This window comes from Tamandua tetradactyla, chromosome 6, assembly GCF_023851605.1.
Source record: "Tamandua tetradactyla isolate mTamTet1 chromosome 6, mTamTet1.pri, whole genome shotgun sequence".
Taxonomy (NCBI): domain Eukaryota; kingdom Metazoa; phylum Chordata; class Mammalia; order Pilosa; family Myrmecophagidae; genus Tamandua; species Tamandua tetradactyla.
Genome location: NC_135332.1, coordinates 101,938,119 through 101,963,008, shown reverse-complemented (window position 1 = coordinate 101,963,008; position 24,890 = coordinate 101,938,119). Strand labels below are relative to the sequence as shown.

The following is a 24,890-nucleotide window of genomic DNA, read 5'->3' as shown; positions in this document are numbered from 1 at the left end:
AAGGTGGATGATTCCAGGCTTTTAATATCTCTTTGCTGAGCATGCCAGATGTTGAAAAGGGAGACAAGCTGCAGAGCCACCTGGAAGTCAGCAGTGGTGTTGGGCTTGTAAGAAATGGATAATCTAGCTAACCATGACATAAAGAAATAGAATGCACCTTTCTCATGTAATAAAAAACGCAGTGGGAAAGGAAATAAATGTTGCACGTATCTTTTATTAACTTAGAAGTTATGCTGGCCTTACCCAAATTGCATTACCAGCCTGTGCTCTTATTGCTGTCTCAAAGTAACTTCTTCCAAAATGTCTGTCTTTGAGAGAGTACAAGAATCTATGGGTAAATAATTATGAGTTTATATGTTTGATATTACATTTTATATATTTCATATTATAAAATGCCATATGATTTTCATTAAAATTAAGAAGTGATATAAAATAGAAGAGACTATTTAAGGAATTAAGTCCTTGGATTATTCCAAATACCATTGTGAGTTCATCTTTCAACCATCAGATATTTAGAATTATGTCTTAACGTTTCCAACTCAGATTTTTTTAAACATTTTTAACTTTGAAATAATTCCAAACTTACAGGGCAGTTGCAAAAATAATATGAAATCCATACAGAGAACTCCACATAGCCCCTACCCAGATACCCAAATTCACCAACTATTAATATTTGCCATATTTGCTGTATCATTCTATCCATCCATCTGTCCGTCCATCCATCCATCTGTCCATCCATCCATCCATTCATCTGTCTATATCTTCAATTCATAGATTTTATTTTTTTCTTTTTATTGTTTATTTTTAACTTGTGTCCAGTGAATGTGGTCTGTATAATAGTGATTCTTTGAAATTCTATATTATGGTTTAATGAGTGGCCAATCTGTTTGATGGTGGTACAGTATTCTCTCTCTCTCTCTTTATGTATACACACACACACACACACACACACACACACACACACACACACACATTACAGTAAGCTTAATTGTGCTTAGATTTTCTGTTTAATTTTTACTGATTGATCTACCAGAGATAATTCATGATCACCTCCCATGATGGTGGATTTGTAAACTTTGCCTTGTATTTCTATCACATTTTGCTGTACTGATTTTGAAGCTATGTTATTAGTGTTTACAAGTTTAGAATTGCTATATACTTCGCAAATTGAATCTTTTATCAATATATAAAGTCCTCTTTACTCTTAATAATTTTTGCTGTTTTAGTCTATTTGTCTGCTATTAATATAGTTATACCAGCTTTCTCTTGGTTATTTGTATGACATAGTATTTTCCATCCTTTTACTTTCAGCTTTTTCTGTGTCCTCAGGTTTTAGGTATGCTTCTTGTAAATAGCATATAGATGTACTTTTTAATAGTTCTGTTACTGATCAAATGTGGGATTCTCTGTCCAATCTGCATAACAACCCATCTTTGACACTGGGTTTCAAAGAGGGGAAGGAGTTTACTGCTACATGAAGCAAGGGAAAAAGATGGCCTATAGGCCTAAAATCTGTCTCCCTGAATTACAGTAACTCTGATACTTTTATAGTATCAAAAGATGGCCAAGTTTTAAAATAATGAGTATAATTCAAGATGATGAAGTTAGAGATGATCTAATTATTGAGCATGCACAGATTGACTACATGCTTAGTCACAGAATGTATGTAAGAAAATGGTGGCCTTAATATGATAATGGGTATAATGTTTAGTATTATGATGTAGTATAAGTCACTTACAGATTAAAGTTTAAGCTATTGTGTATATCAGGTGGGCCAATTTTGGTTACATCTAGCTTCATCTAGTAAGATTGTTTAGAAATTGGGGTGGGTTGGTTCTGGGCTGACTCAGGTTCCTTCATTTATAAAACATTAGAAGGTTTTCTTTGTGATTGTAAAAAAGCATCTGGATAATGGTTCAATGAAAATTATTTGTCAGTTCTTAATTTCTCGATTACAGTTCCATCCTTTTGTTTTGTTTATTCGTCAACCTTGAGGGATATCTGGGTGATGACTGCTCTGAATTCTTCATGCTGAAAAGGCATGCAACCTTTATGGGGCAGAGGAATGAAACTGGTTGTTGTTCCTGGAGAGACTGGTAGCTCTGGGTTTCAGGTTTTAACTAGCATAGGAACAATCTGGAGGCCTTAAGTCTCTGAAAAACAAACAGTAAACTGAAAATTGTAGGTTTAAATAAAAGGAGCATAAGGATTATGATTAGGTGATATAGAACTATGTCACAATGGGGAAATAACGTTTTAGAGATTTTTAGATAGAACCCAGGGTGCTCATTAGGGTTTTCAGGATCAATGTTGACAATATCTGGTTGATAACTGCATGAAGGTAACCTCTACAAAGCCTCCCAACTCTTGAAATCTCTTAGCCGTTGAAACTTTCGTTTTATTTCTTTTCTCCCTTTTGATCAAGAAAACATTGTTAATCCCTTGGTGCCAGAGAGGTTACCACTGGGAGTTATGGCTTCTATAGGAGGGAAGATAGTGAGTTCATTTGCAGTTTCACTTACAGAGAAGCTGTATTTGAGTAACAAAGAGGTTTTCAGAGGGTAATATTCAGCCATTACGTTATCACAGAAATAAGTTTTATAAGTGTAAGTCTCAAGATTGAGGACTTGGCTTATTAGCATATTTCCATTTTATGAGGTAGGCTCATTTAGTCTAGAGTTTATTTTCATAGGTCTCTCTGTTTTAGGCTTAAATGGGAATAATTTATGTATTCCAAAAAGGAGTGGACTTTAGATTTAGACCTTACAACATTCCTTTTTACAGTTTAGTAAATTGGGAGCTCCTTATTGCTTGAGAGAATAGCCCGAATCCCACTTGGTGGGGAGGTTTAGCAGCTTCATGCACTCCTTCTCCAGTCCCTCAAGGGATCTTGCAAATACTTTTTACTTTATGTCTAAAACACTCTGAAATGTATCAGAATATTACATTAACTTAATATAATACAGAATATTAAGATCTTTTTCTCTATCCTGGTTTCTACTTTAAATAAAGCTGAGTCAGTTTGTTTAAATGAACCAACTAGACAGGTTAAATAAATATGCTATAGAAAATTTTTTTAAAATTGATTAAGTTAATTTCTCCTTTTTGGTCCCTCATAGAAATTAAAGTTTTAAAATATAGATAATATTACTTTTACCTCCTATTCTGATTTACCTTAGCCTATTATTAGATTAGCCCCATTTACCTCTTCAATTGAAATTTGATTCTTTGTTAACTTGTTTAGTAGTAGTTGTTTGGCGTTGTCTTTTTAGAATTAATGCTGCTTCTTAAGCACCTTTAGAGCTGGAGAATCTTAACTTTGAGTCTCAGGTGTCACACAGACACCTGAAGTTCCAGGGAGCTATTAGGTTAAATGCACAGAGCATAGAATCTCATAATTTAGACATAATACTTTAAGCTTAGGAACAAATGTGATTGCTGCAAGAACGTTGAATCTAGGCCCTAAATTCAGGGAATAAAGAAAAGCAGTTGAAAGCTTATTTTGAGGCCATTAGTTACAGACTACAGTTGAAGTGTTGTTCTGTTTTATCCTCACACTTACCAGGGTTATGCTAATGAATACTGTTTTGGTTTGTTAAACACTGCTGGAATGCAATGTACCAGAAGTAGGTTGGCTGTTATAAAGGGAACTTGTTAAGTTACACATTCACAGTTCTAAGGTCATTAAAATGTCCAAACTAGACATCCAGAAAAAGATACCTTGATTCAAGAAAGGTCTAAGGAGACACACCTCTTGTCAGCTTGGAAGGCATGTGGCTGGCATCTGCTGGTCCTTTGGCTCCTGGTTTCAAAACACATTCCCCCAGGGACATTTTCTTTCTATATCTCTAAAGATCTCTGTCTATGTCAGCTTTGAAGCTTTTTCCAAAATGGTTCCCTCTTAAAGGACTCCAGTAAGCAACACACCTTGAATGGGTGGAGACATAGCTCCATGGACACTACCTAATCAAAAGGCCCCATCCACCAGTGGGTGACTCACATCTCCATGAAAACAATTTAATCAAAAAAATCCCACCCAACAATTTTTTAAATTATTTTTTAATTTTTTAAAAAAATACTGAAAAACACCAAATGCACGCAAACATGCGTAACTTTTGATCATTCCGTTCTACATATATAATCAGTAATTCACAGTATCATCACATAGTTGCATATTCATCATCATGATCATTTCTTGGAACATTTACATCTATTCAGAAAAAGAAAACAGAAAAAAATTCATACATACCATACCCCCACCCTTCCCCCTCACCGATCACCAGCATTTCACTCTAAATTTATTTTAACATTTGTTCCCCCTATTATTCATCTTTATTCCATATGTTTTACTCATCTGTTGATAAAGTAGATAAAAGGAGCATCAGACACAAGGTTTTCACAATCACACAGTCACATTGTGAAAGCTGTATCATTGTACAATCATCTTCAAGAAACATGGCTACTGGAACACAGCTCTACATTTTCAGGCAGTTCCCTCCAGCCTCTCCATTACATCTTGACTAACAAGGTGATATCTATTTAGTGCGAAAGAATAATCTCCAGGATAACCTCTCGATTCTGTTTGGAATCTCTCAGCCATTGACACTTTAGTTTGTCTCATTTCATCTTTCCCCTTTTGGTCGAGAAGGTTTTCTCAATCCCTTGATGCTGAGTCCCAGCTCATTCCAGGATATCTGTTCCCATTGCCAGGGAAGTCCACACCCCTGGGAGTCATGTTCCACGCAGACGGGGAGAGTGGTGAGTTTGCTTGTTGTGTTGGCTGGAGAGATAGACCACATCTGAGCAACAAAAGAGGTTCTCTTGGGAGTGACTCTTAGGCCTAATTTTAAGTAGGCTTGACGTATCCTTTGTGGGGTTAAGTTTCATATGAACAACCTCCAAGTTTGGGGGCTCAGCCTATAGCTTTGGTTGTCCACACTTCTATGAGAATATCAAAAATTCAACTTGGGAAAGTTGAATTTTCCCCCTTTCTCAGCATTCCCCAAAGGGGACTTTGCAAATACTTTTTTATTCACTGTTCAAATCACTCTGGGATTCATCGGGGCATCACTCTGGACAAACCAACAGAATCTCATATCCTACTCAAGGTTCCATGTACTTATGGTGTTCAATTAAACTGTCTACATAAGTTATATTAAGGAATGTACTAGTCAAAATATGAATTTTGTACCAAATAAACATTTTTTGCTTTAGTCTCACACATAAGGTAAAATTTTAAAATATTAATCACCATCTATTTTCAGCACCCTGCAGTAATGACATTCCTTTATTCTTCCTCATGCAAAAACATTTTTTAAAATTTGTACATTTAGTCACTATCATTATACACTCTAGGCATTCCTAGACTGTACCATCTCAGTCTTTATCATCTGTCTTTCTTTCTGATTTCATTTGTGCCCCCAGCCCTCCTCTCTCTATCATTCTCACATTCAGTTTCATTCAGTGTTTTAACATAATTGTATTGCAGTTAGGTAGTATTGTACTGTCCATTTCTGAGTTTTTACATTCAGTCCTGTTGTACAATCTGTATTCCTTCAGCTCCAATTACCCAATATTTTACCCTATTTCTATCTTGTGGTGGTCTCCGTTACCAATGAAATTCTCCAAGTTTATTCACTAATGTTATTTCATATCAGTGAGGCCATACAATATTTGTCCTTTTGTTTCAGCTAATCTCACTCAGCATAATGTCCTTAAGGTCCATCCATGTTGTTACATACTTCATAACTTTATTCTGTCTTACAGCTGCATAATATTCCATCATATGTATATACCATAGTTTGTTTAGCCACTCGTCTGTTGATGGACATTTTGGCTGTTTTCATCTCTTCACAATTGTAAATAATGCTGCTATAAACATTGGTGTGCACATGTCTGTTTGTGTCCTTGCCCTCATGTCCTCTGAGTAGATACCTAGCAATGGTATTGCTGGGTCATATGGCAATTCTATATTTAGCTTTTTGAGGAACCATCAAACTGCCTTCCACAGTGGTTGTACCATTTGACATTCCCACCAACAGTGGATAAGTGTGCCTCTTTCTCCATATCCTCTCCAGCACTTGTCATTTTCTGTTTTGTTGATAATGGCCATTCTGATGGGTGTGAGATGATATCTCATCATGGTTTTGATTTGCATTTCCCTAATAGCCACGGAAATTAAGCATCTCTTCATGTGCCTTTTGGCCATTTGTGTTTCCTCTTCTGAGAAGTGTCTGTTCAAGTCTTTTACCCATTTTGTAATTAGGTTGGCTGTCTTTTTGTTGTTGAGTTGAACAATCTCTTTATATATTCTGGATACTAGACCTTTATGAGATATATTGTTTCCGAATATTGTCTTCTATTGTGTAGGCTGTCTTTTTACTTTCTTGACGAAGTTCTTTGATGCGCAAAAGTATTTAATTTTGATGAGTTCCCATTTCTTTCTTTCTTTCTTCCGTGCTCTTGCTTTGGGTGTAAGGTCTAGGAAAACGCCTCCTAGTGTAAGATTTATAAGATATTTCCCTACATTTTCTTCTAACGGTTTTATGGTCTTAGATCTAATATTTAGGTCTTTGATCCATTTTGAGTTAATTTTTGTATAGGATGTGAGATATGGGTCCTCTTTCATTCTTTTGCATAGGGATATTCAGTTCTCTAGGCACCATTTATTGAAGAGACTGTTCTGTCCCAGGTGAATTGCCTTGACTGCCTTATCAAAGATCAGTTGTCCATAGATGAAAGGGTCTATATCTGAACACTCTGTTCTATTCCATTGGTCAGTATATCTATCTTTATGCCAGTACCATGCTGTTTTGACCACTGTAGCTTCATAATATGCCTTAAAGTCAGGTAGCATGAGACATCCAACCTCACTTTTTTTTCTCAAGATACTTTTAGCTATTCGGGGTACCCTGCCCTTCCAGATAAATTTGCTTATTGTTTTTTCTATTTCTGAAAAGTAAGTTTTTGGGATTTTAATTGTTGTTGCATTAAATCTGTAGATCATTTTAGGTAGAATTGACATCTTAACTATATTTAGTCTTCCAATCCATGAATACGGTATGCCCTTGCATCTATTTAGGTCTTCTGTGATTTCTTTTAACAGTTTTTTGTAGTTTTCTTTGTATAGGTCTTTTGTCTATTTAGTTGAATTTATTCTTAAATGTTTTATTCTTTTGGTTACAATTGTAAATGGAATTCTTTTCTTGATTTCCCCTCAGATTGTTCATTACTAGTGTATAAAAGCACTACAGATTTTTGAGTGTTGATCTTGTAACCTGTCACTTTACTGTACTCATTTATTAGCTCTAGTAGTTTTGCTATGGATTTTTGGGGGTTTTCGACATGTAGTATCAGATCATCTGCACACAGTGAGAGTTTTACTTCTTCCTTTCTAATTTTGATGCCTTCTATTTATTTTTCTTGTCTAATTGCTCTGGCTAGAACTTCCAATACAATGTTGAATAATAGTGGTGATAGTGGACATCCTTGTCTTGTTCCTGATCTTAGGGGGAACGTTTTCAGTTTTTCCCCATTGAGGATGATGTTAGCTGTGGGTTTTTCATATATTACCTCTATAATGTTGAGAACGTTCCGTTTTATTCCTATCCTTGGAAGTGTTTTCAACAGGAAAGGATGTTGAATTTTGTCAAATGCCTTTTTTGCATCAATTGAGATGATCATGTGGTTTTTCTGCTTTGATTTGTTGATATGGTGTATTACATTAATTGATTTTCTTATGTTGAACCATCCTTGCATAGCTGGGATGAATCCTACTTGGTCATGATGTATATAATTCTTTTAATGTGTTGCAGGATTCGATTTGCTAGAATTTTGTTGAGGATATTGGCATCTATATTCATTAGAGAGATTGGTCTGTAGTTTTCTTTTTTTGTAATATCTTTGTCTAGCTTTGGTATGAGGGTGATGTTGGCTCCATAGAATGAGTTAAGTAGCTTTCCCTCCTCTTCAATTTTTTTGAAGAGTTTGAGCAGGATTGATACTAATTCTTTCCAGAATGTTTGGTAGAATTCACATGTGAAGCCATCTGGTCCTGGACTTTTCTTTTTGGGGAGCTTCTTAATGACTGATTCAGTTTCTTTACTTGTGATTGGTTTGTTGAGGTCATCTATTTCTTCTCAAGTCAAAGTTGGTTGTTCATGCCTTTCTAGAAAGTTGTCCATTTCATCTACATTGTTGTATTTTTTAGCATAAAGTTGTTCATGGTATCCTGTCATTACTTCCTTTATTTCTGTGCGGTCAGTGGTTATGTCTCCTCTTCCATTGCTGATCTTATTTATTTCCATCTTCTCTCTTCTTTTTGTCAATCTTGCTAAGGGTCCATCAGTCTTACTGATTTTCTCATAGAATCGGCTTCTGGTTTTGTTGATTTTTCTCAGTTGTTTTCATGTTCTCAATTTCATGTATTCCTGCTCTAATCTTCATTATTTCTTTCCTTTTGCTTGCTTTGGGGTTAGTTTGCTGTTCTTTCTCTACTTCTTCCAAGTGGACAGTTAATTCCTCGATTTTTGCCCTTTCTTGTTTTTTAATATAGGCTTTTAGGGCAGTAAATTTCCCTCTTAGCACTGCCTTTCCTATATCCCATAAGTTTTGATATGTTGTGTTTTCATTTTCATTTGCCTCAAGATATTTACTGATTTCTCTTGTCATTTCATCCTTGACCCATTGGTTGTTTAAGAATGTGTTGTTGAGCCTCCACATGTTTGTGAATTTTCTGGCACTCTGCCTATTATTGATTTCCAACTTCATTCCTTTATGATCTGAGAAAGTGTTTTGAGTGATTTCAATTTTAAATTTGTGGAGACTTTCTTTGTGACCCAGCATATGGTCTATCCTTGAGAATGATCCATGAGCACTTGAGAAAAAGGTGTATCCTGCTGTTGTGGGGTGTAATGTTCTATAAATGCCTGTTAAGTCTAGCTCATTTATTGTATTATTCAAATTTTCTGTTTCTTTATTGATCCTCTGTCTAGATGTTCTGTCCATTGATGAGAATGGGAAATTGAAGTCTCCAGCTATTAACTATTATGGTAGATGTGTCTATTTCTCTTTTCAGTGTTTGCCTCATGTATTTTGGAGCATTCTGGCTCAGTGCATCAATATTTATGATTGTTATGTCTTCTTGTTGAATAGTTCCTTTTATTAATACATAATGCCCTTCTTTGTCTCTTTTCACTATTTTACATTTGACATCTAATTTGTTGGATATTAGTATAGCTAATCCTGCTCTTTTCTAATTGTTATTTGCATGAAATGTCTTTTCCCAACCTTTTACTTTCAGCCTATGTTTATCTTTGGGTCTAAGATGTGTTTCCTATAGATAGCATATAGATGGGTCCTGTTTTTTAATCCATTCTGCCAGTCTGTGTCTTTTGATTGGGGAATTCAATCCATTAACATTTAGTGTTATTACTGTAGGGGTAGTACTTTCTTCTACCATTTTGCCTTTTGGATTTTATATGTCATATCTAATTTTTCTTCTTTTTACCTTTGCTGATAGTCTTCCTTTCTGTACTCTTCTTCACACCCCTCTCTCCTGTCTTTTCGTATCTGCCTTAAATGCTCCTTTTAGTATTTCTTGCAGAGCCAGTTTCTTGGTCACAAATTCTCTCAGTGATTTTTTTGTCTGAAAATGTTTTAATTTCTCCCTCATTTTTGAAAGACAGTTTTGCTGGATATAGAATTCTTGGCTGGCAGTTTTTCTCTTTTAGTAATTTAAATATATCATCCTATTGTCTTCTCACCTTCATGGTTTCTGCTGAGAAATCTACGCATAGTCTTATTGGGCTTCCCTTGTATGTGATGGATATGCACTGGGAACTGAACCCGGGTCTCCAGCATGGCAGGCGAGAACTCTGTCTGCTGAGCCACTATGGCCCAGCTGAGAACATTAAGTCTTTAAGAATCTTGTACAATTTCTAAATATATGAATAACATTTCATCTATATAGATTTAAGCAACAGAAAGTTAGACAGTCCCTTTTAATTTCATAATACTTCCCAAACACTGTGCAACTTATAATATGTTAAATGAAACTAATTTCACTTTTTACAGGCTGAAAGAACAAACCCGTTGTAACAGTTGGAAATAAAAAGATCTCTTTGTGGGTTTGATTTAGAATGTTCACATAGAGTATTTGTTTTTTAGATAGAATACTTAAGTAGTTGAAAAAGATTTTTATAACTTTTCACTAACAACAGTCTAACATTTAAGAAAATATTGTTACTTTAACAGAGAGAACTAAATTTTAGTTTTACATTAGTATACTATTTTGTAAAAAAAAGTTCATAAAATCTTAGTATTGAACACAACAGACATATTTTGTTTCCATAAACTTTCTATAGCCTTTTATAGTTGTTTAGATTTGGGGCTACACATTTCTGCTCTACATTCTGTGAAAACCAGTTATTTTGCCTTAGGACAAAAGCACATCTTCAAATAAGCTTATTAAATTTTAGTTCGGCATTGATGACAATAATCGAAATTCACTTTTATAAACCTTCTCCAACTTTTTATGTTTATTCAGATCTTGTCTTATGTATTCCTGCTTCTTGTTTTGTGAAAACTGGTTATTCTACTTTAGGAATAGGAAACATAGTTTTGGAAAAAAATGTAGTTTTGCCTTTTTAAAAAAGCACTTCTTGCATACTTTATGTATCTACATACTTTGTTATTAAAAAGATTTTTGGAACCGTCTTTAACATCTTCCAAAATATGATTATTCTTAAAGTTTATCAAAATAATCACTTAATTTTGTTAAACATAACATATTTTTCATTATCTTAAGAGTTAATAGATATAGTACTAGTTTATTTTATCCGTGTGCTTGTATAAATTTAGGGAGAGCATATCTAATAGAATAAAATTGTATGCTTGTATTGTACTTAACAATCATAGTTCATAGGGGATGGTTCTAGAAATATTACTTTTTTTAGTTTACTATCTTATCAGTATTTTAGTGAAATATGATATGTATAATTTCTGAAACTGCTCTCTTGATAGTAGTATAGTATCTAGTAATACAAAAAAAAGTGTTTTTTCTCCTCCCAACAACTAGTTATTTTCATAAAATTCCAAAATTATGAACAACTTCAAAAACATACTGATTATCAGGCTTTGGAAGATATAAGTGTTTAATTTGTTCCAAGCATAATTTAGGAAATTATTTTCATAGCTCTTAATGACATTTTCCTTTACCTATGGGAGCTTTTAAATTTGGTAGTTGGATTTCTTTAATTTACCCTATTCCAAGGCTATAAATATGTTTTAATAATGAGATGCCTTCTGTAGCTATTGTTGCAAAGGTATTGTTGGGAAAAAAAAACAGTTCTAAATAGGGGAATTATAGGACAAACTATGCAAAACATTGCCTAATCTTCTGTAATATTCTTTCTGTCCTTATTGCTTTTAATCTGTAAGCCCAATAGAAATAATTTTTAAGCCAAACCTACATTCCCCATCTTTTCTGTACCTAGTCCTTACCCCATAGCTGCGTGGTCTGGTTTAATTCTTATTATTTTTGCTCCAATTTAATCAAGTTTCAGGAAAACCTGGAGGCCAGGATAGGTGATATAGAATGTGGAGGATTTCTTTTTCTTAGCTTTTCCTTTAAATAGTTTTGTCTATTTAGATTTCTATTATGACCTTCACTAGCAGTCCTTGCAGAACTGGGCTTTGAATTTCAAAGCCTATGCTCTTAAAAACTTCTACTGCCTCCCGAACCTTCCTGGCTTAGAGTGAAAAGTTCTGAGTTTTCAGACTTATAGGTCTCAATGACAAGCTTGAATTATTTTAAAATCTACTGAGTCTTCAGTGGGATTTGGGGGTTAGGTTAAGCCAGGACACAGAGGGGGAAAGCAGGAGGAATTTGTAGAGCACTAGAAGCTCAGTTTTAATTTCTGGGACTGCAGAAGTCATAATTTATGTATATATAAGCACTTATTTATCTTTAACCAATTTGAATAAAGCGGTTAAGCTTTTTGTGTGTGTGTTTCTTTGGTATTACCGTTCGGAGGTAGGAAAATATATATGCTCAAACAGACAGGCACAAGTAGAAAGTTAGACACAGAAAAACAAAAGTACCAAAATATAAAACTCACTTATTTGAACTATGAATTTGTTTTCGGGCATGACTTGTAATTAAGATATTATCCACATACTGTATTAATGGTTTCCTTCTGTGGATTTTAGTTTAAGTGGCTATTGTTTAGTGTGACGTACCTGGTTGTTGGAATTTCACATGAATTGGTTTTATTATTTAGCATGTTTGGGTTTTCTTCAGCTTGTGTCTCTGGTTTTATAGCTTTTAAGATTTCCTCTGGGATAGAGGTGATTTATCTTTGTTAGGGAATAGAAGTGTTGCTTGCAATGTACATGTTTTCCTGGAGGCACTTCTCTTGATAATTATTGGAGAAAGAGCTATTTGGATATTTAACTTGGTTAACAGACTTTTCCCTAACAAGGGAATTGGACATTTTATATACATGTAAGAAGTTATGCTTTAAAAATTTGGTTTTAGTTAGGCAGTCTAGTGGCTACAGAAATGTAAGTGGGCGTTTTGACATTTTTATTGAGCACTCCTGTTATGGTAGCTGATTGGTTGGAAATTACATTAGATTTTTATTTAATCTCTTGCCTTAATAAGAAAGTAAATTAATTGCTTTTCCTCCTGTATTGTCACCTGAGGCTCCTGGTGGGAGACTGAGAGAAGTGCAGTCTCTTTAGTAGAGCTCCAAGAAGTGCTGTTTGTCTTTTGAAGTACCATCTTTAAAACCTGGTCCTTGTTGTGAGAAATTCTAAAGACAATTTTAACCAACTTGGAGATAGGTAATTTTAGTCTTCTGTCTGTTTTCTATAGCTCTCTCCTTATATCAGGAACACTATGAGTAATAAAAGTTATATTTAAAATGTTGGCATTCTCTGAAACTTTTGGATCTATATTAGTGTCTTGCTGGTAATAGTATAAATTCTTTCAAGGAAAGCTGAGGGTCTTTCCTTGGTTCTTGTATTATTTATTAGTTTTTATAAATTTATAGGCTTAGGGACACCTTTTTTCAGACTTGCAATAGTATACTTTTTATAATGCTCTAATTTGGCTCAAGATACCGTACTCTTACTGCTAAATTTGCTTTAACATGCACTGCATTGCCAGGATTTTCTCTTCATTTTTAATCTTTTTCCTTCTTTGCTTTTTCTATTACTATTCTTCATTCTTCTTCTGTTATTAAGGTATTGATTAAGGCCTGAATTGGAGCCTAGTTTGGGTAATAGATTACTAATATCAAAGCAACTAAGCTTTCTCTTTGGGGCAGGAGGTGGGGTGCTTCTCGATAGTGTGGATTGTTATTTTCCCAGTAATATAAATTTGATGTGGGGAATGGCGCATTTACATACATAAATCTTCTTGGGTCTCCCTATTTGCCTACTCTTGTAGGCACTTGCTGGAGGGATAGAAGTTTTGCCAGTGGCTCAGCTACTGGTCTTAGAGAGCAGCCCTGGCTGAATTGCGTATGGGAGGGGGAGACCATTTCCATCTTAGGCTCTTTTATCTCCAGTAAAGGGGCTTACAAAGAAGGAGTTAAAGGCACTGTTGGATCCTCCAGACTTGAATTAAGGAGGACATTTTTCTTTTCTCCACTAGCCTTTACTGGTGAAATTATATATTTTCTCATTAGCATTGACTTCTGAGAGAGAAATAAAAGATTGAATATACATCATCTCATCTCATTTCTGTTCTCCTTTGCAGAACATTCTCACAGTTACACAGTGTTCTTTTCTGCAGAACCATTCTCAGACTATTCCTCTTTTTTTTATTTTTATTTTATTTATTTATTTTTTTTATTAATTAAAAAAAGAATTAACAAACCAATTAGAAATCATTCCGATCTACATGTACAATCAGTACTTCTTAATAACATCACATAGTTGCATGTTCATCATTTCTTAGTACATTTGCATCGATTTAGAAAAAGAAATAAAAAGACAACAGAATAAGAATTAAAACAATAATAGAAAGAAAAAAAACAAAACAAACAAAAACAAAAAACCTATACCTCACATGCAGCTTCATTCAGTGTTTTAACATAATTGCATTACAATTGGGTAGTATTGTGCTGTCCATTTCTGAGTTTTTATATCCAGTCCCGTTGTACAGTCTGTATCCCTTCAGCTCCAATTATCCCTTCTCTCTTTTTTTTTTTAATTAACGGAAAAAAAGAAATTAACCCAACATTTAGAGATCATACCATTCTACGACTATTCCTCTCTTGATTCTAAATCATATTGAGGCCAGATCATGTTAGAGGAATAAACCATCTTTTGCTTTTTTATAGGTTTTTAACTAAAATCTTTCTCCCTTTTCAAAATACTACCCAAGGGACTACGTTCAGGAATGCTATTAGACTTAGAATTTTCCATTTTGAAGAATTTCAGTAATCAGTAACTAATTAGGAACACTTGAACAATACAAATGACTTAGCAGTTTAAACAGACACAACACATTGTATATCTAAGTAACTCACCTGTTAACAAGCAGATGCTAAACACTTTGTTTCATTAAATATTGTTAGAGATCAAAGCAAAGGGGATCATATAAAAAGTGGGACCTAGGGCCTCAATTCCTGGTTCTGGGGCCTGGAACCCCTATACTAACATCCTGATTTACTCCTCCCTCGATGACCTACTCACCCAGTCCGATGTCTGACCTGGAATTCTGGAACTGTTTCTCCCTTTGAAGTTTCAAGGTGCTGATTAGCCTGGGACACCAGAAGGGTAGGAAAAATGCAGTTGCTGAGCGTCTAGACTAACAGAGTCTAGGTGGCCACAAAAGGCCCTTTTACCCTTCTGACCAGACCTGCTGGGGCTCCAGATCTTTGGGTGGTTGGACTCTATTCCTTATGTCCCTTTGTAATCACCTCACTGATATTGATCAAACACAGGATTCTCTGCCTAATGCGCTTAACAGCCAATCTGTGACACTGGGGCTTCAAAAGGAAGAAAAGTTTACTGCCACACAAAGCAAGGAGAACAGAGGCCTATTGACCTAAAATCTGTCCCCTCAAACTGCAGGAACTCTGATAGTTTTATAGTGTCAAAAGAGGACCAAGTTTTAGGATAATGAGTACAATATCTTGAAATAACCAAGTTAGGGATGATCCATCCAGTTATTGACTATGCATAGATTAATTACATGCTTAGTCACAGAATATATGTAAGAAAATGGTGTTTGACAGGTGTGATTTTTAGTATTATAATGAGGTATAGGTCACTTATAGAATAAAGTTTGTGCTATTGTGCATGCCAGGTGGACCAATTTTGGTTACATCCAGCTTTATCTAGTAAGATAGTTTAGGAATTGGGGTGGGTTAGTTCTGGGCTGGTTCAAGTTCCTTCATTAATAAACATTAGGGGGTTGTCTTGGTGATCATCAGACTCTAAATTTGTAAAACAGGATAAGGGGGTACAAGTGGGGCCAGTCATGAGGTTTTTACAATCACAATATAAAGGTTATGTAGTTATACAATCATTAACAAAGACCAAGGCATCTGGGTTACAGTTCAGTCAGTGGGTTTCTTTAATTTCAGATATTTACTTTTCCTTTTGGTTATTCTACAGTATACTAGAAAGTAAGAAAAAGGTGTCTTCAGGCATATTAAGTATTTGTCAATTCTTAATTTCTCAGTTACGATCAGTCTGATCATTTTTCATCTTAACATATTAGTCCATTTGCATTTATTATGATTACAGATATATTTGGCTTCATTTCTGCCTTCTCATTTTGTGTTTCCATTTTGTCTTTGTATTTCCCTTCATTTAGATTAACCAAGATCTCCCCTTTCACCTTACATTTGTCCCTCTTTAGGTATGAAAATTATATATCCTACTTTTATTTTTCTAATGCTTATCCTTGAAATGTTAACAGTTATTTTTAACTTAATGTCTGAGGTTAATCATTCTCTTTACCCTCCCCCCTAACAATATAAGGACCTTGGATTGCTTAAGTCCTGTCATTCCATTCTAAAGTCTATTATTGTCTAATATTTTTAATCTGTATTTTAAACTCACAAATTAGACATTATATTTGTAGAGTATGGTTTTGCATACATATTTACTGTTTGCTCAGCATTCCCACTTGCATGTCATATCTTCCTTATGGAAATATTTTCTTCCTGAAGAATATCCTTTAGAAGTTACTTTGATGAAGATCTGATACAACAAACTGTCTTTGTTTGCTTTTCTGGAGATGACCTTATTTTGTCCTTTCTGTGAAAAATATTTTGGTATATGTAAAATTGTCTCAGCATTTTGAAGATTATTGTGCAAATATGGCAAATAGCCAGGGAATATGCACCAAGCTTGCTAGAGCAGTATTCAGTGGAGAAAACTCAAGAGAAACGCCAGAAGTAGGTGTGCCATTCCCCCCAGCCCAGCACTTAGCTGTCTGTTGGGGCCAGACTTCGGATCCCATGGGGTGACCAGGGACCAGGACATGGAAGGGCTGTCATGGATGGAACCTTGGCTCCACTCTGTCCTGCTCAGCATTTGTGGTTAAGGGTTGCCCTAGCCCCCTCCCTGGCTTACTGGGGGCTCAGCCTTACACTCGAGTGTTCATGATGTGTCAGAGTACGGGGAGGATTTAGAGAGCAACAGCTCTTTCTCTGGCAGGTTGAGGGCACTGAGGTCCAAGTCCTGTGGTTGACCAGGACTGATTGCCTTCAGAACAAAGCCGTAACAGGTTTCCTTGGAGCTTTGTAGGAGGCCAGCTTCTTCTCTGGGAGACGGCCCCGCAATAAATCAATATGTTCCAGGTAATATTTACCTTTCAACAATATGGTTCCCTTCCCTTCTGATTTCTAGTGTAGCTACTCAGAAGCCAGTAGTTAGTCTAGCTGTTCTTTGTAAGTAATCTCTTTTCTTTGGCTGCTTTTAAGAGCTCCTCTTTGTGGTGTTTTGCTGTTGGTCTAGATTTTGATTTCCTTTTATTTTATTTATCTGCTGTGCTTAGACTTCCTAAATCTGAACCAATTTTGGAAAATTTGGAGCCAAGCCTTTAACTCATGGACTATTGCTACTCACCCACTGTTTCATATCTCAGAACCACTTTCTAGTATTTCTCATCTTAATTTTTCTGCCGCACTGTGAGTTATTTAAAGCTATCTTATATAATATACTCATTTTTCTTTCCAGTTGCCTAATTTTCTATTTAACCCATTTTGTTCACTTTTTAATTTAAATTATTATATTTCTCATTTCTAATTCTATTTGGTTCATTTTCTTAACTGCCTCGTAATTTTTTTTTTTAGGTCTGTTCCTCTGTTGTACTTTTTATCTTTTATTTCTTTAAATATACCTATTGGAATGATCAAATTCAGAATATAAAATATCCGTAGGCCTTACCTAAGGTTTGATGTAGTAGCTATTTCTGCTGAACCTCATTCACAGTCGTTTTATTTCCTCATGTGCTTTATGATTTTTGTTTGAGATCACTTGCTCCTTGAAAGTTTATTTTTGGGAATTCTTTGAGGCCTGGGTTTGAAGTTATTTTTCCAGAAAGTGTTTGCATTTGTTTCTGCCTGGGCTGAGAAGAAGAACCACATCAATTTGCTTTGGGTTTTAGTGAGTTCTGGCTCCAAATCTGTGTCAAGGCGGACTCACGGTTTCAGTTCCTCAAGGGTGACTTATTTTGCCCCCATCGCGAGCCAAGGCCCGACCACTTCCCTCTGGAGAAAGTAGTAGTGGGTGTTTTTTATTCCTAGTTTACCTTCAGAGTAGGTTGTTACCTATAGAGGTCCTAGCTTGTGCTACATCGCCTTTAACCGTCCCATCCAGCTATATGTTTTTAATAAATTCAAGTGTTCTGTTACACAGAGGGTCGGGCAAAGCCCCCAGGGGAAACGTCTGCTCCAACTTTTGTTAATTTTTCTGTATTTATGCTTTTTGTTTGTTTCTGACCCCTATGGATCTTCCTTACTTTTCCATTACCTCAGTCAAGCAGTTGAAAACATTTTTTAGTAATTTATCTAGCAATTTTAGAGCATGTGTACTGAGAGCATTTCTCTGGTCAGGTAATCTGCCCTCATGTCTGAAATGGAACTCCTGCTGATTTCTTTAAGTCTATATTTACTTAATAAAGTTAAGACGTTAAGAAAGATTATTTGAGGTAATTGAATCTATTCCTCTCCTTCATTTTATAGATGAGGAACATGGGGACCAGTAAGTGAAGTGACTTGGCTAAGATCAAACAGCCAGGACGCAGTTGAGCTGAGGTGACAACAAATGATTTCTAATCCAAGTCCAGCCCTTCTTCCCCCATAATGTACTTGTTTTAAATGTCAGGCCTGTGGGCCCATGGCCCTGTTTGTTACCATGTCCCTGGGTTTAGGATGAATCTGGAAGAATTGAAGCTTGGTTTATGGAGGTATTAGAACCTTGAAACTCAAGTGTGGGCTATAGACCAGTGGCATCAGCACTGCCGGAGAGCTGGCAGAGATGTAGAATCTCAGGCCTGTCCCAGGCCAACTGCATCAGAATCTCCTAAAATCCCCAGATGATTGTAGGCACATTGATGTTTTAGAAGCACTGCTCTATATAACAGTAATTAAACATTCATGGTTTTTTTGTTGTTGTTCCCTCAGACTATAATTGCGTCTTTATCTTCATGATAACATAGAGAATGCTCATGAGGGAAAAATACAGCCAGAAGATACAGCGAAACTGGTTGCCCTGGAGGAGGGCAGGCATGAATGACATGCTGCTGTGTGGGTGGGGGGAGAGGCGGAGGCCAAGTAGTTTACATGAGAAAACTATTGGAGACAAGGACTAGAGATAATAGTCACGCAGATGTCTCTGCAATAGCAGAACCTGGAGAATGAAGTGAGCTGAACTTTATTACCAAAGAAAGACTGATGTGCATCTTAGGTGGCACTGAAAGTTGGTAGGATAGAACTTCTAGGGTTCTCTAGAGAAACAGAACCAACAGGAGAGATCTGTAAATACGAGATTTATAAAGTTGTCTCACACAACCGTGGGAATGAAAGTCCAAAATTCAAAATTCATAGAGTGGGCTGTGAAGCTGGGGGCTCCAATGAAGGGTCTGGACGAAATTCACAGAAGGAGCTCATTGGCTGAAGAAGCAGTGAAAAAGTCTTTCTGCTACCTTAAAAAGTCTTCATCTGATTATCTCGAGGCACACCTTAGTTGATCACAGATGTAATCAGCCACAGATGCAGTCAACTGACTGATAATTTAATACACCAGCCTTATGGTTTATCAGTCAGCCATGAAATATCCTTGCAGCTATGGTCAGGCCATTGCTTGCCTGATCAGACAATTGGGCATCAACACTTGGCCAAGTTGACACCAAACCCTAACCATCACAAGGACTCAAAGGACAGAATCTAGTGCTGAAAAACTACAGACCTATTTAACAGGAAAGACCTGTTAGGTGAGGCAGTGGATTCTAAATGTCAAGAAGGTCTGTATCTACAGGGAAATCTATGAATCTGACAGAAAGAAACTCAGCAGGTCAGAAAGAGGAACAGAAATAGCATAATTGTGCTCATTTGTTACAGGCCACATAACTGCGTGGAAAGCATGACTGAAATGTACCAATGCAGAATAGAAAACAGGAAGTGGCAAAACAGAAAAATGATAAGAGACCTTCCTCAGCCACATGTCTGCTGAAATGTATAGTGAGATATAATCAGTTTCTCAGTTTCCCTTGTTGAAGTTTTAATTAATGCAAAGGCAGAGAACATGAGAATTTGGCTTAATGCTGAATATTAAGGAGAAATTAACCCAGTAGCAATAACAGAAGCCTTCAGATAAAGCAGTCATATCCAGTTATATATTGTTGTGTCCTGGGGATCAAGAAGGATATTACACATATCTATTTGCCTAGATTTCAAGGCAAATATTGAAAGCTTCAAGGGGGATGGGGTGAGATAGGCTGAAAGAGCTACTGATCCAGGAAGTTTGTGACACTGTCAAAAATGGGATTCAGAACATTCAACCCAAATGGTCTTCAGTGAAGAGTTACAGAAAATCAGGAAGCAAATAAACAACAAAATGGTTGTACAGGTAGTGTTCCACTGTACTTAAAATTCTTTTATTTATTTATTGATCTATTTTTGTGGGGCATGCATGGTCTAGGAATCGAACCTGGGTCTCCTGCATGGGAGGTGAGCATTCTACCACTGAACCTGTACACCCTTAAAATTCTTTTAAAAATATAGAGCAAGAGCAGTAGGCAGGGACAGGTTAAGGATGGCAGAGCCCTGCACAACTAGTATCAAGGTTAAAATCACAAAGGAATGGAGGCTTTTAAAAAATGTAATGGATTAAGTTACTAAAGTTGTCCAAAGTTGTGTTTGGAAGGAAGAAGTACTAGGTTGTTCCCTTGGGCCCAGCCCAGAAATGTAACATTTAGTTGAGACAGAGAAAGTGACTTATTTTATACTCAGCTGGTGACACCATCAGACTGAAAGAGACAGAACAAACTTTCCTAAGATGGGTGAACATGCAAAGGCACCCATGTGCTTATGTGTCCTCGCATAAAACCCTGGAATTATTTGCGTTTGGATCCAGTTGTTTCGGTGATCTAGGAACTTTGAAAGGTGTTGAGAGGACATGCGTACATAATTAGGTTTAATGCTAATTCTAGACCAAGCAGACTATTTATAAACAGCTGTTAGAGGCCGTTGCTGTCACCAGGCTCCAACATGAATTCACCATGAAGTAGTGCCATGCTAATCTCATCTGTTTTGACAGAGTGCTGGCCAGGAAAGTGCAGTAGATTTAGTTCCTCTGAATTTTGGCAGAGGATAACGTTTAGTTTCATGATGTCTTAATAGCAAAATCAAGAAAGGGAAAATTAATTAATGTTAGTATATTTAGATGGAATAATATTTGTTTGAATGATTCTGTTGCAAGATTTCTGACTAATGTATGATTGAAGAAGAATTTCTAGCAATGAGTCACAAGACTACATTCTTGGCCCTTATCTGTTTAACATTTTTCTTAATGTCTTTCTTGTTTCAAAAATTATTTTAGGAAGCTAACAAAAATGTATACATTGCCTGAATTAGTTATACCAGGTCTCCAGGTGGTAGGAGTATAGCAGTGCAGCCTTGCTTACTCCGAGAATGACATTGGGGTAGTCACGCTAGAGGACAACTGCATGACACACGTGCCCCTCCTTTGACACTGTGAAGTGTCATTAAGGCACCATGGCGCATTCTCCCATTGAGCCGTGTCACAGTCCTCTTCAGCACAGGGATGTCTATCTCCCATCTCTGGTTTTGAGAAATGATTGACTGGCAAAACTTTATGGATCCACCGCAAATGCTGTTCGTCCACGGAGTGTTGAATAGTTATTGAGAGGAAATTTATCTAAAGAGAACCATTTCCATAAAGGTGGATAAACTTAAAATTTCAGGATGTCACAGTTCTCCTAAAGAAATAATTTATAATACTTTTTTCATGCAATATTTGTGGATTTTATTTGACGTATCTCAACACACAATATACACACATAAAGTCCAAGCAGCCACCATAGAGTGTTTTCCTCCGACATTGTTTTCCTGACAACATCTCTCATTACTTTGGACCTGGATGGATGAAGGATGTTCAAGGATCCATCTATTCTAGTTTGCAAGCTGCCAGAATATGATATACTGGAAACAGAACAGCTTTTAAAAGGGGGAATTTACTAAGTTTCAAGTTTATATCTGAGGCCATGAAAACATCCAGTATTAAAGCAAGGCTATAGAAATGTCCAATCTAAGGCATCCAGGGAAAGATACCTTGGTTCAAGAAGACCAATGAAGTTCAGGGTTTCTCTTTACTGGAAAGGCATATGGTGAACATGGTGACGTCTGCTGGCTTTCTCTCCAGGCTTCTTGTTTCATGAAGCTCCCCTTGGAACATATTCCTTCTTCATCTCCAAAGATCTCTGGCTGCATGGGTGCTGTGAGTCTCCTGGCTCTGTCACTCTTAAGCTTTCTCCAGAATGTTCTCCTCTTTTAAGGCATTCCAGTAAACTAATCAAGACCCACCTGGAATGAGTGGGGTCACATCTCCATGGAGATAATCTAATCAAAAGATACCAACCTACATTGTTGAATAGAGATTTGCTCCCACAAGATTGGGTTATGATTTAAACTTGGCTTTTCTAGGGTACATAATCCTTTCAAACCAGCACACCATCTTAAAGCTAAGTCCTCAACTTGGAGAGAATCAACCCAAATACTGTCTATTGACCACCTCTCTTTCATCTGCTCCATCATACAATATTAGTTTTCTGATGAAAACAAAAATAGATTCAGGAACCGTGCTGATGGTTTTTGCTGTTTCCTCCTAGTTTTAAATGGAGTCATCCAAATGGGTGAAATCATAAAATTGTAAGCCAGTGATTTTAATTTTCTTTTAAATCACGGAACTTTTCACTTCATAGAATGTAGCTTGAAGACCACTGTTCTAAACACCATAGAATTTAGTTGTAATAAACTCAGAATGTTCCTTAATCCTTTAGCTTTGAACAATATAATATGGTTATATCCTGCAGAAATTTTGCATTTCTTGCAAAATGTTCATATTGGTAAGTTAAGCAAGCTACCATTACCAAAATGGTTACTTTAGTTCTAAACTAGCTGGTATGATTAGGTTCTAATAGTTAAATGGAATAACCAGTTGTCTATGATGTCTGCTTGTGGTTCATAGCAATAAAAACATATCATCTTCTTATTGCAGAGTACTTCTTTTATTTCTCACTGTATAAGAAGAAGAGTAGAGAGATGAGAAAGAAAAAAGGGTTGCATAGCTTCAGCCCAAGCAAAGGGTTCCAGGTCATTAAGATACAAAACAGAAACAGGAGGCAAGGCAATTAGTTCCTCTGTGATTTATACCTTCTTGGAAATTACCTGATGCATCAAAAGACTGTTCTAGCAATCCTGACTTCTGTGATTATAGTGAAATGCAGGATAAGTATTAATAATGAGCATTTTAGACTGAGCTCTGGCAATTTAGCTTCCCTCTAGAATCATTTTTTTCCAAAAACCACCCTTTACACTCTACCTGGAATTGTCAGTGTCTTCATACTAGTGTTCATGTGTTCATGTTTTTTTCCTTAATTACCCTCTTTTCACAACCTATTCCCTGTTCTCCACTGTTCCAGTGTCTGGTTTGGAGCCTCTCTTTGAATTCTGTGTAGAAAAGCCACCTGCCATAGTGGGGTAAGGATGGATCACCAACAGGGAAGGAGGCTGGGGTCACTGCCCCTCATTCAGGCTTTGAATCCCCCCCCCCCCCCACAGGCTTTATCTCTGCCTTCCTTGGTAGTTGATAACTATAATTTCTGAAACATTTTTGAGTTCTGTGACTCAAGGAGTTGTTTTTCTCCTAACCAGTCATCTTCTCTGCAGGTCTCTGGTATTCTGATTTCTGATCAGCTAATTCTTCCCAGATGCTTTCCATTTTTAAAAAATTTGTTGTTATATTTGTCCGCTAATATGTCTCCCCAGTTTGCTTTGGTTTTACAGGTTTTATCTTTTAAAACATCTTTTATGCCCATTTTAGTGATAGCTCAAGATGAAGCAGAAGTAAATACATGTTTAATCTACCATGTTTAATCTAAATTATCTTCCCAACACACCAAAACATTGAGATCCATCTTAAGTACAAATCTTACCATGAAGCTTTTTGCCATTACCTGGATTTTATTGATATTTTGTGGTCTTTATTGTGAAAGAAATGTTTTCAGTTCTTTGTCATGTATTTATTTCTGTGGCTGTACAACCCTATTAGTTTGTTAAGTTGCTGGAATGCAATATACCAGAAATGGAATGGTTTTTGTTTTTGTATGGACAGGCACCGGGAATCTGACCCAGGTCTCCGGCATGGTAGGCGAGAACTCTGCCCATTGAGCCACCATGGCCCACCCTGGAATGGCTTTTAAAAAGGGAATTTAATAAGTTACAAGTTTACAGTTCTAAGGCCATAAATATGTCCTAACTAAGGCATTCAGAGGAAGATACCTTGGCTCAAGAAAAGCTGGTCTGGGAAGGCATGAGGCTGGTGACTGCTGGTCCTTGTTGCCGATTCCGTTGCTTCCAGCCTCTGATGCCAGTGGTTTCCTCTCTAAGCATCCATGGGCCTTCACTTAGCTGCTCTGGGACAACAGTCTGGGTTTTGTCTCTTAGCTGTAGCATCTGCCGGGGCTGGAGATTTCTTCTCTTCAGGTTCTGTCTACTTATGTGTGTCCTTGCTTAGCGCTCAGGCTATTTCTTTCTCAATTTCCAAATGTCTCCATCTGCTTAGAGCTTTCTCCAAAATGTTTCCTCTTTCAAAGGATTCTAGTAAACTAATCAAGACCCACCTTGAATGGATGGAGTCACATCTCCATCTAATCAAAAGGTCACACCCACAGTTGGGTGTGCCTACATCTCTGTGGAGATAATCTAATAAAAAATTTCTGCCCTACAGTATTGAATCAGGATTAAAAGAAATGGCTGCCCCCCAAGATTGGATTAGGATTAATGCGTGGCTTTTCTGAGGGTACATAATAGCATCAAACCAGCACGACAACTAAATTAATCATTTTTGTTATAACCCTGTCTTGTTTTATAAAAGTTTAAAACTTAAAAAAACTATAATTCAATTCTATTCAATTCAGTTTACTTCTTTCTTAAACATCCATTTTGTACAAAGCATTAGGTTGGTTATTACAGGAGAATATCTAAAAATCAGCCTCTAGGAGACATATGGCCTTGTGGAACAGCAAGATAAACACGTGATATCGGGGGAGAGGGGGACAGCGGGACAGCTCAGTGCAGGAGGGGAAGCTTCGTTCGTATAAGCAAGAATGAAATTAAAAT

The 24,890-nt window shown here is 36.5% G+C and overlaps 1 protein-coding gene across 3 annotated transcripts in view; it reads left to right on the top strand.

Annotated features, from left to right (window-relative positions):
• NSMAF (neutral sphingomyelinase activation associated factor) overlaps positions 1–24,890 on the top strand; it is a 67,357-nt gene that overhangs the window by 3,648 nt on the left and 38,819 nt on the right. The window lies entirely within an intron of this gene.